Raw genomic sequence first — 15983 nt, 5'->3', positions numbered from 1 at the left:
GTTCATGATGGGGGCGGTGGTCGCCGGCGGTGGCGGGGCGGTAGCGTGGGGATCGCCGGAGAAAAAGCTCAGCACAGGGGGGCCTAGAGGAATGGCCGGGGCGGTGGCGGATCGGCGGTGGGGAGTGTTTTCGGGGCGGGCGGGGCGGCGCACCACCGGCCGCGGGCGATGGGGGGCTGCTGTTTGGGCGGTGGCGGCTGGCGGCTCAGAGGGGTGGAGGTTGAAGATGAACCGCGGGTCCTTGATTTCGTATCCAATGGCTGCAAAATCTACTGATCAGAGATGAAAAAGTCGGTCGACCGACGTGTAGCCTCACCTTGCTAGTGCGTTCAGTTTTGACAGCAAAATTCAGTTTCGATAGTTAAGTTCAGTTTTGACAGTTAAGTTCAGTTTCGACAGTTAAATTCAGTTTCGACAGTTAAGTTCAGAGATGAGCGGCTGATGTATTTTACAACTAGCACTTTATGGTTATGTATTTTACGTCATGTATTGGAGATGCTATTAGAATTCCACTCAGGTTAACGTTGTTTGTTGTCTCTCTTGTCCTGCGTCAGCCTCGGCATCGTACAACTCACCGGAGCTGCTCCAACGACGAAACCCTCCATCATAGTGGAGCAGTACCTCGGGCTCCATCTCCAAACGCCTAAGATCTTCTTCCCCTCCTCCGACAGCCAAGTCAGCCGGAGCATCCTCACCGGCCAACCCAATCACGCTAAGATCGACATGGCTTCGCCAAAGAGGTTGTACACTTGTTGCATCTCTTTTTTACTCTACATGTTATATATATTGTCCACTGAGCACTCGTAGTAACGGGAAATACGATTATTTTATCCTACTATATGACAAGCAGTCGGGTACCAGGTAACTTAGCTATCCATGATGGACTCTCTTGAATGCCATCATTATTTATCTCTGCGCGTTTGAGCTGTGCAATTGTCGATGGGCCTGGGAGTTGAGCTAGTATGGCAGTGGCCTGGGTCCAAAGTAATAGAAGTAGCACAAAAACATTTTTTAGTGTAGGATTTTCCTTGCTCAAGCCTGCCTACTAGAATCGCCAATGCTTGAAAGGAAAAGTGAATGAAAACATAGGAATTGGAAAGTTTCCTATGGTACTACTTTTCATGAATTTGGTGCAAAGGAATGGAGCAAAGGAAAACTGTAGGATTTGTTCCTTTAGTGTCTCCTTGAAAGAAAAACCGTAGGAATTCTAATTTCCACTTCTCCTCCTTTTCATATTGCTATTCATTAAGCACAAGACTAAGAGATAGTAGCATAATAGCATTATAATCGTACATTTTCTTGTGATTTGACCTAATCTTACCATGCTTTTTTGCATCCTGTGATCTTACAATTGTTGTGAACAAACACCCAGATTGGCAGAAATCCTATGTTTTAAATCCTGTGTTAAAATTCTCAAATTCAAACAAGCCCTTACTCAATTACTTCTTTTACAGATATGTGTAAAAGAAAACCTTGTGTGGTTTGTCCTGCTCCTGCGACGTTGTGTTCCACCCCAGCTCACATGCTCCAACGGCGGAAGGGTTCACCACAGCAGGGATCCACTCTCCAGACTGTCTTTCGCCGCCTCATATCTTCTTCCCCGCCGCCGGCAGCCACGACAACTACATTGCCATCATCAACTGAGCAGATGACCTTGAGGACTACACGAGTCTGCAAGAGAGGTCGCACTCTTCCGTGTCTACTTACGTTACGCGTTGCTTAATATGATGACATGCTACATTATCGTCATGTTCACCTATTAGACTCTGAGTCAGGTCCAAACTAATGTTGAAACTTGAGTTTTAAATGGTTGTGGGGTACATATTGGGGCAGCAATCAGTACTATCTGGTTAATATCCGGTGTCTACTATGAGTTTCATGTTGGGTGCAAACAAACATTAAAGGAGTCATTATCTATATTTTTTAACTAAAGCTATTATCTGTCTGCTATCATTGGTTTTGGGTCTATCCACAGTTTGCTACCATCACTCTGGATTTGTGCATGCACTCCTTACATAATCTCACTATGTTTTATTCCTATGCATGCCAGTTATTGTACACAATGGAACTGATCATGTAGAGCAAAAGAGACAAGCCGTGCGTGGCAATAAAATTTCATGCAGACGTCGTTCCATGGTGGGCGCAAAGGCAGCCCCCTCCACCCATTTCGGATCGTAATCAAGAGGAAGATAACTGTTCAGAGGGGGATTCAGAAGGAGAAGACCACTCCTATTTACCCCATGAGGTCTTCGCTCTAACTTGGCATGCTGATGTTGGTAATATCATGTATATGGTGCCTTGCATTGCTTACTGTATACATTAAAGATGTCATATGCTTAGTTTAGACATGCTTTGTGTCAATGCCATCTGTTTAGTTTCTTTATCGTATATGTGAATCATGCAATGCCATCTTGTTTAGCCAGGCATCATATATGTGAATTTTGCAATGCCACCCTGGTTAGCCAGTCATCTTATATGTGAATTATATCATGCCATCATTTTTTTATTACGTGTTAAATTTGTCAACAATTTTAGTACATTCAATTACTCTTCCTATGCATCAGACATTCGGCATGGTCATGGAAAAATCTGGAGTGGAAACGAGGTCTTCAGAACAGACAATGCTATTTGACGAAGCGCATGTCTTGCTGGTTACCGATAGCTCCTCAGAGGAGGATTCAGAGACAGATGACCAGTCATATCCCCCCTCCCCCGACGTGCATGCCCTAACTTGGCAGGGTTATGTTGCTCATACCGTGCATATGGTATCTTGCATTACTATGTCATTTGCTTAGTTTAGACATGCTTTGTGTGAATGCCACCTGTTTAGTGTCTAATTACCATATATGTGAATTATGCAATGCCATCTTGTTGCAAGACATTATATATGTGAATTATGCAATGTTATCTTGTTGCAAGGCATTATGCATGTGAATTATGCAATGCCATGCTGTTTAGGCAAGCGTCATATATGTGAATTATATCATATGCCGTCCTTTTTTTGTATTTCTCATTGCTTTTGTCGACAATGTTTGTATATTCAACTGCTCTTCCTATGCATCAGCCATTTGAATTGGTGATGGAGAAATCTGGAGTGAAAACAAGGTCTTCAGAGCAGACAATGCTACCTGCTGAAGCAGATATCTTGCTGGTTACAGATAGCTCTTCAGAGGAGGATTCAAAGGCAGATGACCAGTCCTATTATCCCCCTGAGGTGTATGCTCAAACTTGGCAGGGTTATATTACTCATATAATGCATATGTTGTATTGCAATGCTTAGTTTTACATCATATACACAATATTGAATGCCATCTCCTTAGTTGACACATCATATATGTGATTGCCCTCTGCTCACTTCCTTAGTATATAAATCATATATTTGAATATGTCCTGCCATGATGTTTACATAGAAAGCATGTATCTGAATTATGGTATGCCAACCCATTTTCTAAAGACATAATATAGTTATATCATCTCATCCTGTTTACATAGTCATCATATTTTAAATTATGTCATTCTATCCATGAATTATATCATGCCATCATGTTTCCATCGACGACATGTTTGTGATTTATGGCAGGCCAACCACTTTAATAGACACATCGTATAGTTATATCATGTCATCCTATTTACATAGTCATCATATTTTGAAGTATGTCATTCTATCCTGTTTAGTTAGCCATCATACATGTGAAATTGTGTCATGCTATCCTGTTTAATTAGCCATCATATATGTGAAATTATGTCCTGCTATTCTGTTTGCTTAGACAACATAAATGTGAATTATTTCATGCCCTGTTTTCTTCCCTACTATCCATTGCACCTGTCTATCTTACAATGTCTGTACATTCAATTACTTTTCTTGTTTATCAGCCATTTCAATTGGAGGGAGTGATGGCAGTATCTGTGGGAGTCAAAACACGGTCTTCAGAAAAGATTGTGCTACCTGTCGATGCAGATAGAACCATGATTATACTTGCCCAAGAACCAGCCCCACCACACATAACCCACACTCATGCAGATTGTACCCCTACCTAGTTGGACAGAGAACCAGCTACACCCCTTCTAACCCCAACCCCAGCAGATAGACACCCAGTTCCCGTTGACACAGTGTACGACCTTGAGAAGAGGTGTCTAGAGGGGGGGTGATTAGACACTAAGTACCAAAGTTGCAGTTTTTAAGTTTCTTTAAGTTTAAGTGGAGTTTAGGCACAATTTCAACATTCACAATACATATCAAGCAAGCATGCAAGAGTATATGAGCAGCGGAAAGTAAAGCATGAAACTTGCAATAAAGTAAAGGGAAGGGTTTGGAGGATTCAAACGCAATTGGAGACACGGATGTTTTTGGCGTGGTTCCGATAGATGGTGCTATCGTACATCCACGTTGATGGAGACTTCAACCCACGAAGGGTCACGGCTGCGTGAGTCCATGGAGGGATCCACCCAAGAAGCGTCCACGAAGAAGCAACCTTGTCTATCCCACCATGGCCGTCGCCCACGAAGGACTTGCCTCACTAGCGGTAGATCTTCATGAAGTAGGCGATCTCCTTGCCCTTACAAACTCCTTGGTTCAACTCCACAATCTTGTCAGAGGCTCCCAAGTGACACCTAGCCAATCTAGGAGACACCACTCTCCAAGAAGTAACAAATGGTGCGTTGATGATGAACTCCTTGCTCTTGTGCTTCAAATGATAGTCTCCCCAACACTCAACTCTCTCTCAATGGGTATGGATCTGGTGGAAAGAAGATTTGAGTGGAAAGCAACTTGGGGAAGGCTAGAGATCAAGATTCATATGGTAGGAATGGAATATCTTAGTCTCAACACATGAGTAGGTAGTTCTCTCTCGGAAAATGTATGCTGGAAGTGTAGGTTCAGTCTGATGGCTCTCTCCATGAATGAAGAGGAGGTGGAGGGGTATATATAGCGTCCACACAAAATCTAACCGTTACACACAATCTACCAAACTCGGTGGGACCGAATCGTTAAACTCGGTCAGACTGATTCAGCAAATAATGTGACCGTTAGGATTTTCGGTGGGACCGAAACGCAACTCGATGAGACCGATATGGTTAGGGTTAGGGCATAACGTAATCTCGGTAAGACCGATTACACAAACTCGGTGAAACCGATTTGGTAATAAGCTTTCCAGAGAGTTGGTCAGGCAGACTCGGTGGGACCGATTAATCAAACTCGGTGAGACCGATTTTGGTAATAGGTTTCCAGAGAGTTTGCATTGTAATCTCGGTAGTACCGATTTATCAAACTCGGTGAGACCGATTTGATAATGGACATACACAGTGAGATTACAATCCCATCTCGGTGAGACCAAGATCCCTATCGGTAAGACCGATTTGCTTAGGGTTTGTGGCAGTGGCTATGACTTTTGGAGTCGGTGGCGCCGGATAGGAAGTTTCGGTGTGACCGATTTTGGCTTTGGGTTTAGGTCATTTGTGGAAGTGGGAAAGTAGTTGAGGGTTTTGGAGCATATCACAAACCACACAAAGCAAGAGGCTCATTAAGCAACACCTCATCCCTCAATAGTATTGGCTTTCCCTATACACTCAATGTGATCTTGGATCACTAAAATATAAAATGAAGAGTCTTGAGCTTGAAGCTTGAGCCAATCCTTTGTCCTTAGCATCTTGAAGGAGTTCCCAAATCCTTTAGTCCATGCCACTCCATTGTTGAACTTGTCTGAAATATACTAGATAAAAGTGTTAGTCCAACAAGAGATATGTTGATATTAATTACCAAAACCACCTAGGGAGCACTTGTGCTTTCAATCTCCCCCTTTTTGGTAATTGATGGCAACATACATCAAAGCTTTAGATAAAGATATAAAGAGTAGCAAGTAAAGCTTTGGAAAGACATGTAACAAACATAGGCTCCCCCTACATGTATGCAATCATGTGAATATGGAATTGAGAAGCATGTGAGATCATAAACAAGATAGAGCAGGCAATGTGTTACATGTATCTTGGCCATATGCATCAGAGCAAAGGATGTTAAAGGAAATACTTTCATGCTCATGAGTTCTTCTTGCAAACAATACGTACATCAGCAAGAATTCCTCATACACATGATTGTGATGCATATACTTACCTTGTAGTCCTGAGTTGTCTTAGGATGAAATGAACCTGTGTAAACAAGGTTAGATAACACAGATGCATCTACTAGCCAGAGCAAACAGAAGAAACCACAAGAATACCAAGACTGGGATGACATGTAGAGAGTGAGTACTAAGTACCACATTGGATTAGACATGTCCCCAAGAGTAAAGATATGCAATGAATTTAAATGATCTCTTTCCCTTAGATGTCTTGCTCCCCCTGAATCTAACATGGGATACTGGGAGAAGATAGGGAACAGAAAATCAGAGCTGAAAGAAAATAGACCTGAAAGATATGAATGATGATCAGAGCTAATGTATGCTAATGCAAATAAGCATAACAAAATATATGAACATGTCTCTCCCCTCAAGAAGACATGTGGACATCTCTCCTCTTGAACACCAAGCATCTGGGATCCTTGAGAAATACTTTCTACTTAAGTATCCTCTCCCCCTGGAGATCTCTCTCTTCTTTTGAGGGTCTCTCCCTAGAAGGTCTCTCTCTCCCCCTTAAGAAGGAAGGTGATAAGCTTTGATGCTCTCTCTAAATGATAAGCTTTGATGTTCTCTCTCCCCCTTTGACATCAATTTCCAAGAAGGGTCTTCTGGAATCTGTCGAATGGGTTTGGTCCTTGAGACACAGAACAAAGCAATGATAAAAATGTGATGCTTGTAGAGGACAAGATTCATTTAGTGGAGCTGGATCAGAAGAAACATAGAATATGTGGCAAAGAGTTTTTCCTGTTATGAAATCGGTGGCACCGAGTGAGTTGCTTCGGTTGGACCGAAGGATTCGGCTGGGCTGAAAATAACCAATCGGTGAAACTGAGTTCAGTTCAGAGAAAACACTTGTCACCTCAGCTCACTTAGACTAGTAAGATCTCACAAGGATTTGCAAGGAATTTACTGAAAGATGTGCAATGAAATGGAATGCAGAACAAACAGAAAGAAAGAAATCTAGATGAAGTTTTTTTGAAAGGGGAAACAAATATGCATGAGACAAATGCAAAAACACAAAAAAGAACAAAAAAGAACTTCATCTAGAGATGGTCGGCGACGAAGTCACCTATGTTAGAGTATATTGACTTAGGAGTCAAGTGAGATCACTTGGTCATAGGTCATACTCATCGATTAAGCTCAAAATGGGGTTGCCATTTTTCGTTTAAGCATCTTGATGTATTCTCATCTTGTCGAGTTGCTTTAGCTCATGACTTGGAGTGAAGCTTCTCTAAGGTGGAACTACATACCTTGGTTGGTGGTGTAGTCCATGTAGTTGAACTTGTGTGGGTTGCTCAAGGTTGATGTAGCTCATCAAGTATTTGGAGCACCACTTGGAGTTTTAGTCCATCTACCTACATGGGTTAGTTTTGGCAAGGAAGAGCGCTTGTGTATCCAAAAATGACAATCATGAAGTTCAACATAGAATTTGTCAAAGGATATGTTTAGAGGGGTTTCTTGCTTTCTTGTCTTCATCCACCATAGTGTAGAGACTTGATGATGTAGAGATTGCTCAAGATATGAGTAGATTACAATCTCATGGAGTTGGATTCCACCAAGTACCTACAAGAGTTAGATAACATGCAAGATACAAATATATCCAACACATAAGATATTCATCATAAGAGAAAAATATCAAGGATTAGTCATAAGCTCATGTCTTGCATGTATCCAATGGAGTTTCTACTCCAAGTTTGAAGCATCAATGATGTTCAATTCTCCTCTTAACCTGCAAAACACTTTCTCATCAAGAGGTTTAGTGAATATATCCGCTAATTGCTTTTCGGTGCGAACATGCTTAAGATCAATGTCACCCTTAGCAACATGATCTCGAATGAAATGATGACGAACTTCAATATGCTTAGTTCGAGAATGTTGCACAGGATTATGACCAATTTTGATAGCACTTTCATTGTCACAAAGCAATGGAACATGTCTCACGTATATCCCATAATCTTTAAGAGTTTGGGTCATCCAAAGTAATTGAGCACAACATGAACCAGCGGCAATATATTCAGCTTCGGCGGTGGATAAGGATACCGAGTTTTGTTTCTTGGAGGACCAAGACACAAGAGATCTACCTAGAAATTGACAAGTACCCGAAGTGGACTTTCTATCAACCTTGTCTCCGGCATAGTCCGAGTTGGAATAGCCAACAAGATCGAAAGAGGCCCTCTTAGGATACCAAATGCCAAAGTTTGGTGTATGGATTAAGTATCTCACTATCCTTTTCACGGCCTTAAGATGACATTCCTTAGGAGCAGCTTGATATCGTGCGCACATGCACACACTCAGCATGATATCGGGACGTGAAGCACATAGATATAACAATGAACCGATCATAGAGCGATAAACCTTTTGATAAACCGGTTCACCATCTTTGGTCAAGTCATTGTGTCCACTAGTAGGCATGGGTGTAGACATACCTTTGCATTCTTGCATATTGAACTTCTTGAAAAAGTCCTTGGTGTACTTCATTTGAGACACAAAGGTACCTTCCTTAGTTTGCTTGATTTGCAGTCCAAGGAAGAATTTGAGTTCACTCATCATGGACATCTCAAACTTCTGCGACATTAGCTTCCCAAACTTTTCACTAAAATGTGGGTTAGTTGAACCAAATATGATATCATCAATATAAATTTGGCATACAAATAGTTCTCCATTAACCCTTTTAGTAAAAAGAGTAGAATCAATTTTCCCAATTTCAAAGCCTTTTTCAATAAGGAATTTGGTCAAGCATTTATACCAAGCTCTAGGAGCTTGTTTAAGACCATAAAGAGCTTTGTGAAGTTTGTAAACATGATTGGGTTTCTTAGGATTGACAAAGCCGGGAGGTTGCTTAACATAAACTTCCTCCTCTATTTCACCATTTAGAAAAGCACTTTTAATGTCCATTTGGTACAAGGTAATATCATGATGATTAGCATAGGCAAGTAAGATGCGAATGGACTCAAGTCTAGCAACAGGGGCGTAAGTCTCACCATAGTCCATACCTTCGACTTGTGTGTAGCCTTGGGCGACGAGACGTGATTTGTTGCGAACTACTTGTCCATCTTCATCTTGCTTGTTGCGAAACACCCATTTGGTACCAATGACGTTGTGGTTGTTGTCGGGCTTCTCAACCAATGTCCAAACTTGATTTCTCTCAAAGTTATGTAGCTCTTCATGCATAGCATTTATCCAATCCGGATCTTCCAATGCTTCTTCGACCTTCATAGGTTCAATGCTAGAGATGAAAGAATAGTTTTCACTTAGCTAAACGAGTTTTAGAGCGAGTGATTCTCCCGGTTTGAATGTCATTGTAGATTTGCTCGACGGGATGATCTTTAGCAACTCTTGCTCGAACTCATGAAAGCTTTTGCTTGGGTCTTCGTTGAACATCTCCTTCATCTTGTTCTTCTTCTTCTTGGCCTTCCTCATTGTTGGCATTGTCGTTCTCTTGTCGTGATGGAGAAGGAGGTTGTTGTCGTTCATCTTGATGCACTTCCTCGTTTCCTTCATCTTGGTGTGTCCCGCTTGTGGATGCTTCCGTATCAACTCTTGGTTCACCTTGTTGTGAAGATGAAGCTTCCACTTGGACGGACGAGGTACTCTCCTTTACCTCTGTTGGATGAACCTTGCCAATAGCCAAGTCTTGGATTGCTTCCGAAGGATCTTTGTCACCTACATCAATTGGCAATTGGTCTACTTGCGAGCCGTTAGATTCATCAAACTTCACATCTACCGTTTCTTCAACCTTTCGGGTGAAATTGTTGTAGACACGGTAAGTGTGAGAGTTTGAGCCATAACCTAGTAGGAAACCTTCATGAGATTTAGGAGCAAATTTAGAGCGATGATGCTTATCAAGAATATAGCACTTTGAGCCGAATACTCGAAAGTATCCAACTTGGGGTTTGTTACCGGTGAGGAGCTCGTATGCCATCTTGCCGAGTAGCTTGTGAAGATACAAGCGATTTGTTGCATGACAAGCTGTCTCAACCGCTTCTGCCCAAAAGTGCTTTGGCGTCTTGTACTCATCAAGCATCGTTCTCGCCATTTTAATGAGCGTCCGGTTCTTCCTCTCAACAACTCCGTTTTGTTGAGGTGTGTACGTAGCCGAGAACTCATGTGAAATCCCTTCTTCGTCAAGAAAGGTGTCCACATTTGCGTTCTTGAACTCCGTTCTGTTGTCGCTGTGAACCTTCTTGATCTTCACTTCAAATTGATTTTGGGCCTTCCTAGCGAAGTTTTTGAAGATCTTTTGGACCTGCGATTTTTCATCGAGAAAGAACACCCACGTAAATCTGGAAAAATCATCAACTATAACAAGACCAAAAGAATTTCCACCGAGACTCTTGTACGAGTTGGGACCAAAAAGATCCATGTGGAGTAGCTCGAGTGGCCTCCTTGTGGTCATGATGTTCTTCACAGGATGCCTTTCTCCAACCTGTTTACCTGCCTGACAAGCGCTGCAAAGTCTATCCTTATCACATATGACATCGTTAACTCCAAGGATATGATTTCCTTCAATAAGCTTGTCAAGGTTTCGCATACCAACATGACCAAGTCGTCTATGCCATAACCAACCTTTTGAGGATTTAGCAATGAAGCAAGTTTTAGGTTGAGCCTTTTTAGTGAAATCAACAATGTATAGATCACCTCTACGCACACCTATAAAGACCATTTTATGATTATCTCGACGAAACACTTGGCAATCTACTTTAGTAAATAGAACATTGGAACCGAAATCAGCAAGTCTAGATACTGAAAGTAAGTTGTAACCAAGAGATTTCAACGAGCATGACATTTTGTATGGAGCTATCATGTGATATGGAAACCTTACCAAGGCCAACCACCTTACCCTTTGAGTTGTCACCGAAAGTGACATACTTTCGAGGACTATCATTATCAGCAAGCTCACGGAACATGTCTTTATCTCCGGTCATGTGATCGGTACATCCACTATCAAGAACCCATTCCTTTCCTCCTAACATATATCCTCGAAGATTTGCAATAAGACCAAAGTGTCTCATTGCATCATCAAGATCGAAGTCACTATCATCATCCTCATCATAGTATCCATGTTCAACATCGTCATGTGGTGGATCAAGTCCTAGAGAGGGTGATTCATTAGAATGAGTTTGATAATCTTGCTTATGAATTTTTATAGCTTCGGAAATAATGTCACTAATGATACCAACATTTCCTTTGGCACGCATAAGGTTTGTAAGCTCAAATAGACGATCACCAAACATAGGATCACTAGTATTCATCTTACTCAAGGCAATAGACTTACGGAGAATTTCATCAAGATTTTTCAATGAATAATCTGGAAATCATTCCTCAAGAAATTTCCATATGGTGTAGGCACACTTAAAAGTAGGCAAACATCCAATCAAGTTTCTAGGCAATCCTCTAATGATAAGATCGGCAGTTCTAAGATTCCTAATCATGTCAATTGACTCATCATGGGTAGGATGCATAGGATCAACATAAGGTGCACAAGGACTAGCAATGTACTTGTTAAAATGATATTGATTGAAAATAACAAGCATCTCATTTTTCCACTCATGAAAATACACTCCATCAAGAATAGGCACTCTATGTCTAATACTCCTAATAGTAAACTCATCCATCTTCCTCCAATGGTGATTAAACCAAAGCAATGGAGACCAAAGCTCTAATACCACTTGTAGGACCTTGAGAAGAGGTGTCTAGAGGGGGGGGTGATTAGACACTAAGTACCAAAGTTGCAGTTTTTAAGTTTCTTTAAGTTTAAGTGGAGTTTAGGCACAATTTCAACATTCACAATACATATCAAGCAAGCATGCAAGAGTATATGAGCAGCGGAAAGTAAAGCATGCAACTTGCAAGAAAGTAAAGGGAAGGGTTTGGAGGATTCAAACGCAATTGGAGACATGGATGTTTTTGGCGTGATTCCTATGGGGGGTGCTATCGTACATCCACGTTGATGGAGACTTCAACCCATGAAGGGTAATAGCTACGCGAGTCCACGGAGGGCTCCACCCAAGAAGAGTCCACGAAGAAGAAACCTTGTCTATCCCACCATGGCCGTCGCCCACGAAGGACTTGCCTCACTAGCGATAGATCTTCACGAAGTAGGCGATCTCCTTGCCCTTACAAACTCCTTGGTTCAACTCCACAATCTTGTCGGAGGCTCCCAAGTGACACCTAGCCAATCTAGGAGACACCACTCTCCAAGAAGTAACAAATGGTGCGTTGATGATGAACTCCTTGCTTTTGTGCTTCAACTGATAGTCTCCCCAACACTCAACTCTCTCTCAATGGGTTTGGATCTGGTGGAAAGAAGATTTGAGTGGAAAGCAACTTGGGGAAGGCTAGAGATCAAGATTCATATGGTAGGAATCGAATATCTTGGTCTCAACACATGAGTAGGTAGTTCTCTCTCAAAAAATGTATGCTGGAAGTGTAGGTTCAGTCTGATGCTCTCTCCACGAATGAAGAGGAGGTGGAGGGGTATATATAGCGTCCACACAAAATATAACCGTTACACACAATCTACTAAACTCGGTGGGAACGAATTGTTAAACTCGGTCAGACCGATTCAGCAAATAATGTGACCGTTAGGATTTTCGGTGGGACCGAAACGCAACTCGGTGAGACCGGTATGGTTAGGGTTAGGGCATAACATAATCTCGGTAAGACCGATTACACAAACTCGGTGAAACCGATTTGGTAATAAGCTTTCCAGAGAGTTGGTCAGGCAGACTCAGTGGGACCGATTAATCAAACTCGGTGAGACCGATTTTGGTAATAGGTTTCTAGAGAGTTTGCATTGTAATCTCGGTAGTACCGATTTATCAAACTCGGTGAGACCGATTTGATAATGGACATACACAGTGAGATTACAATCCCATCTCGGTGAGACCGAGATCCCTATCGGTAAGACCGATTTGCTTAGGGTTTGTGGCAGTGGCTATGACTTTTGCAATCGGTGGCGCCGGATAGGAAGTTTCGGTGTGACCGATTTTGGCTTTGGGTTTAGGTCATTTGTGGAAGTGGGAAAGTAGTTGAGGGTTTTGGAGCATATCACAAAGCACACAAAGCAAGAGGCTCATTAAGCAACACCTCATCCCTCCTTAATAGTATTGGCTTTCCCTATACACTCAATGTGATCTTGGATCACTAAAATATAAAATGAAGAGTCTTGAGCTTGAAGCTTGAGCCAATCCTTTGTCCTTAGCATCTTGAAGGAGTTCCCAAATCCTTTAGTCCATGCCACTCCATTGTTGAACTTGTCTGAAATATACTAGATAAAAGTGTTAGTCCAACAAGAGATATGTTGACATTAATTACCAAAACCACCTAGGGAGCACTTGTGCTTTCACACAGCACCGTATCCACCATAGAGCACCCAAACACGAGCAGTTAGTAAGGCAACTGCAGTGCCCAAATCACGAGGACCACCACTCCGAACCCGAAGTCAACGCTTAAAGCAGAAGAAGAATTGTTCTCAGGTCAGGTTCCATAGCTATGGTTCATACTAATTTGCTCTTGCATCACTATATTTACGGATACCAACTAATTTCAAATTTGAAAGATGCAATTGAAACTCCAATGGCGCAACAGGTATGTTTTAAACCTGTTTCTTCAACGTGTTTGGCTGTTTGCTGTTGTAACTTGTTGTATGTTGATTTCAGTTTCAATTGAATAAACAGTTATGTTCTCATGCCATGCACATTACGATTGTTGTTATTGCTATGTAGTTTCCCACACTTATATTCTGTCTACGCTGCTTTGTCTTAAACAGATATGATTCAAACTGTATCTATCTTGATTTGACAACATAAACTAGAATGATATAGACCATACAGTGACCATACTACATAGATATATGTTTGTTTCATGCTGTTATCCTGTCCACCTTACTACTGAACTGGTTTACCAAAATGAGTTTCAAATACTATATTGTAAACCTGAGATGTGTTTGTTTGTTTCTATTTTAGAACGCGGATAAAATATTGGAGAAGAGTACCCTATTATGCAATGGTAAAGGAAGTAATGCAGATAAGGTTCAAGATAGTGAGACATCCCTGTTGGTCTCTAAGAAAGCTGATAAAAACTATATTGAAGACACTGAGACAACCCCAAAGTCCTGTCTTGATGTAGTGTTTGAGTTACTGGCTACCACTGCTGGCACCAGCTCTTCGAACTCGTTGCCTGAATTAGTTTGGCTTCTTGAGTCTCAACTTCAAGTTGAAAGACATCGATCAGATGTTATGCAACAGGAAGACGAAGGACTGAGGAAGTCCCTGCAGAATTCAGATGCATACTTTCTGGTGCAACAGCAAGCGCTGGAGGACTTAAGCGCCAAACAAGAGAAAGTTAATAAGCTCGCTAAGCATCTTGCCAGCATTATGGGTACCCAGGATATTGTTTCTTGAGCTCTTCTGAAGTGGTTTCAGTTCTGGACTTGTTTTGCTGCGGCCTTTATATGCTGCTGTGTTCCCTATATTTGCACTGGTGGCGAACTTTGATGCCCAGTGGATGTAATATGTGTAATAGCCGTGATAGCCTAGCGTAAGTTGCTTGCTTATTTATTTCCTTGTTGTCTTGTTTATTTGTTTGCTTGTAGTCATTGCAGTTCTTTTTCCGCGGTTTGCTAGTGGCTGCAATAACCTATTTTTTAAAACTAGGCCACAATAACCATGGGCTAATATTTACTGTATTGACACTGGGGCTCCTACAGGTCGTAGAAACAGTGGGCCTTCTACGGGCCATAGAAACAGTGGGCCTTCTACGGGCCGTAGAAACAGTGGGCCTTCTACAAGGCGTAGAAACAATGGGCCTTCTACGGGTCGTATCATCAATGGGCCTAATACGGGCCATATGATCGATTGGCCAAACATGGGCCAAACAGACCGCATTATGGCCGTAAACTGGCTAGAGTTGGAATCGTCCGTTCATGGGCTGACCATAACGCTCCATCGTTAATAGGCCGTATTTGCTGACGCTATGAAAATGGCCCAACGTATTAACGGAGCACAAACGGGCCGACTGTAACCATGGGCTAAATTTGGCCCACAAGCAGAAAATGACAGTAACGGGCCGTAAGTAAACGAATGCTGGAAATGAGCCCAAGAATAAATGGGCTCTGAGAAGGCCGAAAGATAACATGGGTTGGAAATGGCCCAACGGAATAACGGGTCGTTAATGGGTATAAAGTGATACACTGTTCTTTACGGGCCAGTTCACCACGGAGTTAATGGGTGTAAAGTGATACACTGTTCATTACGAGCCAGTTTCACCACAGGCCGTTAATGGGTGTATAGTTATACACTGTTCATTACGGGCCAGTTTCACCACAGGCTGTTAATGGGTGTAAAGTGATACACTGTTCATTACGGGCCAGTTTCACCACGGGCCATTAATAGGCCAAGAGTTACATAGGGCCTCATATGGGCCGAAAGACGTCATGGGCCATACATGGGCCAGAAGTGAAAACAGGCTGGATTCATATTGGATGGCCCAGATGATGCTACTGGGCCTAATTCAGATAGGGCGTAACGGGACTTGGGTTAGCGGGCTGTAAATAGGCTATATGCGAACTGGCCGTTAACAAGATTTCCATGGGCCGGCCCGCCACCTTTTGGCCAAGTCAAACGGGCCGGCCTTTTCATAGGAATGGGCCTCTGTTGGGCCGTGCCACATGTCGACGTATCATAGGCGCCTTCTGTCCAATGAGTGGATGACATATGTCCCAGCGATGAGCCGACACGTGTTTCCTCCAGCCAATGATGATTTTACACGTGGAAAATCCCCATTGGTCGGGGCTGTTAACAGGTTATCGGATCCAAAACCCGACCCGATAGCTTAACGGCGTTCCGTTATGGTGGATGCCACGTGTCGGTA

This window comes from Triticum dicoccoides, chromosome 5B (assembly GCF_002162155.2).
Source record: "Triticum dicoccoides isolate Atlit2015 ecotype Zavitan chromosome 5B, WEW_v2.0, whole genome shotgun sequence".
NCBI lineage: Eukaryota > Viridiplantae > Streptophyta > Magnoliopsida > Poales > Poaceae > Triticum > Triticum dicoccoides.
The sequence above is the reverse complement of the archived record's forward strand: the minus strand, read 5'-3'. Positions refer to the sequence as shown.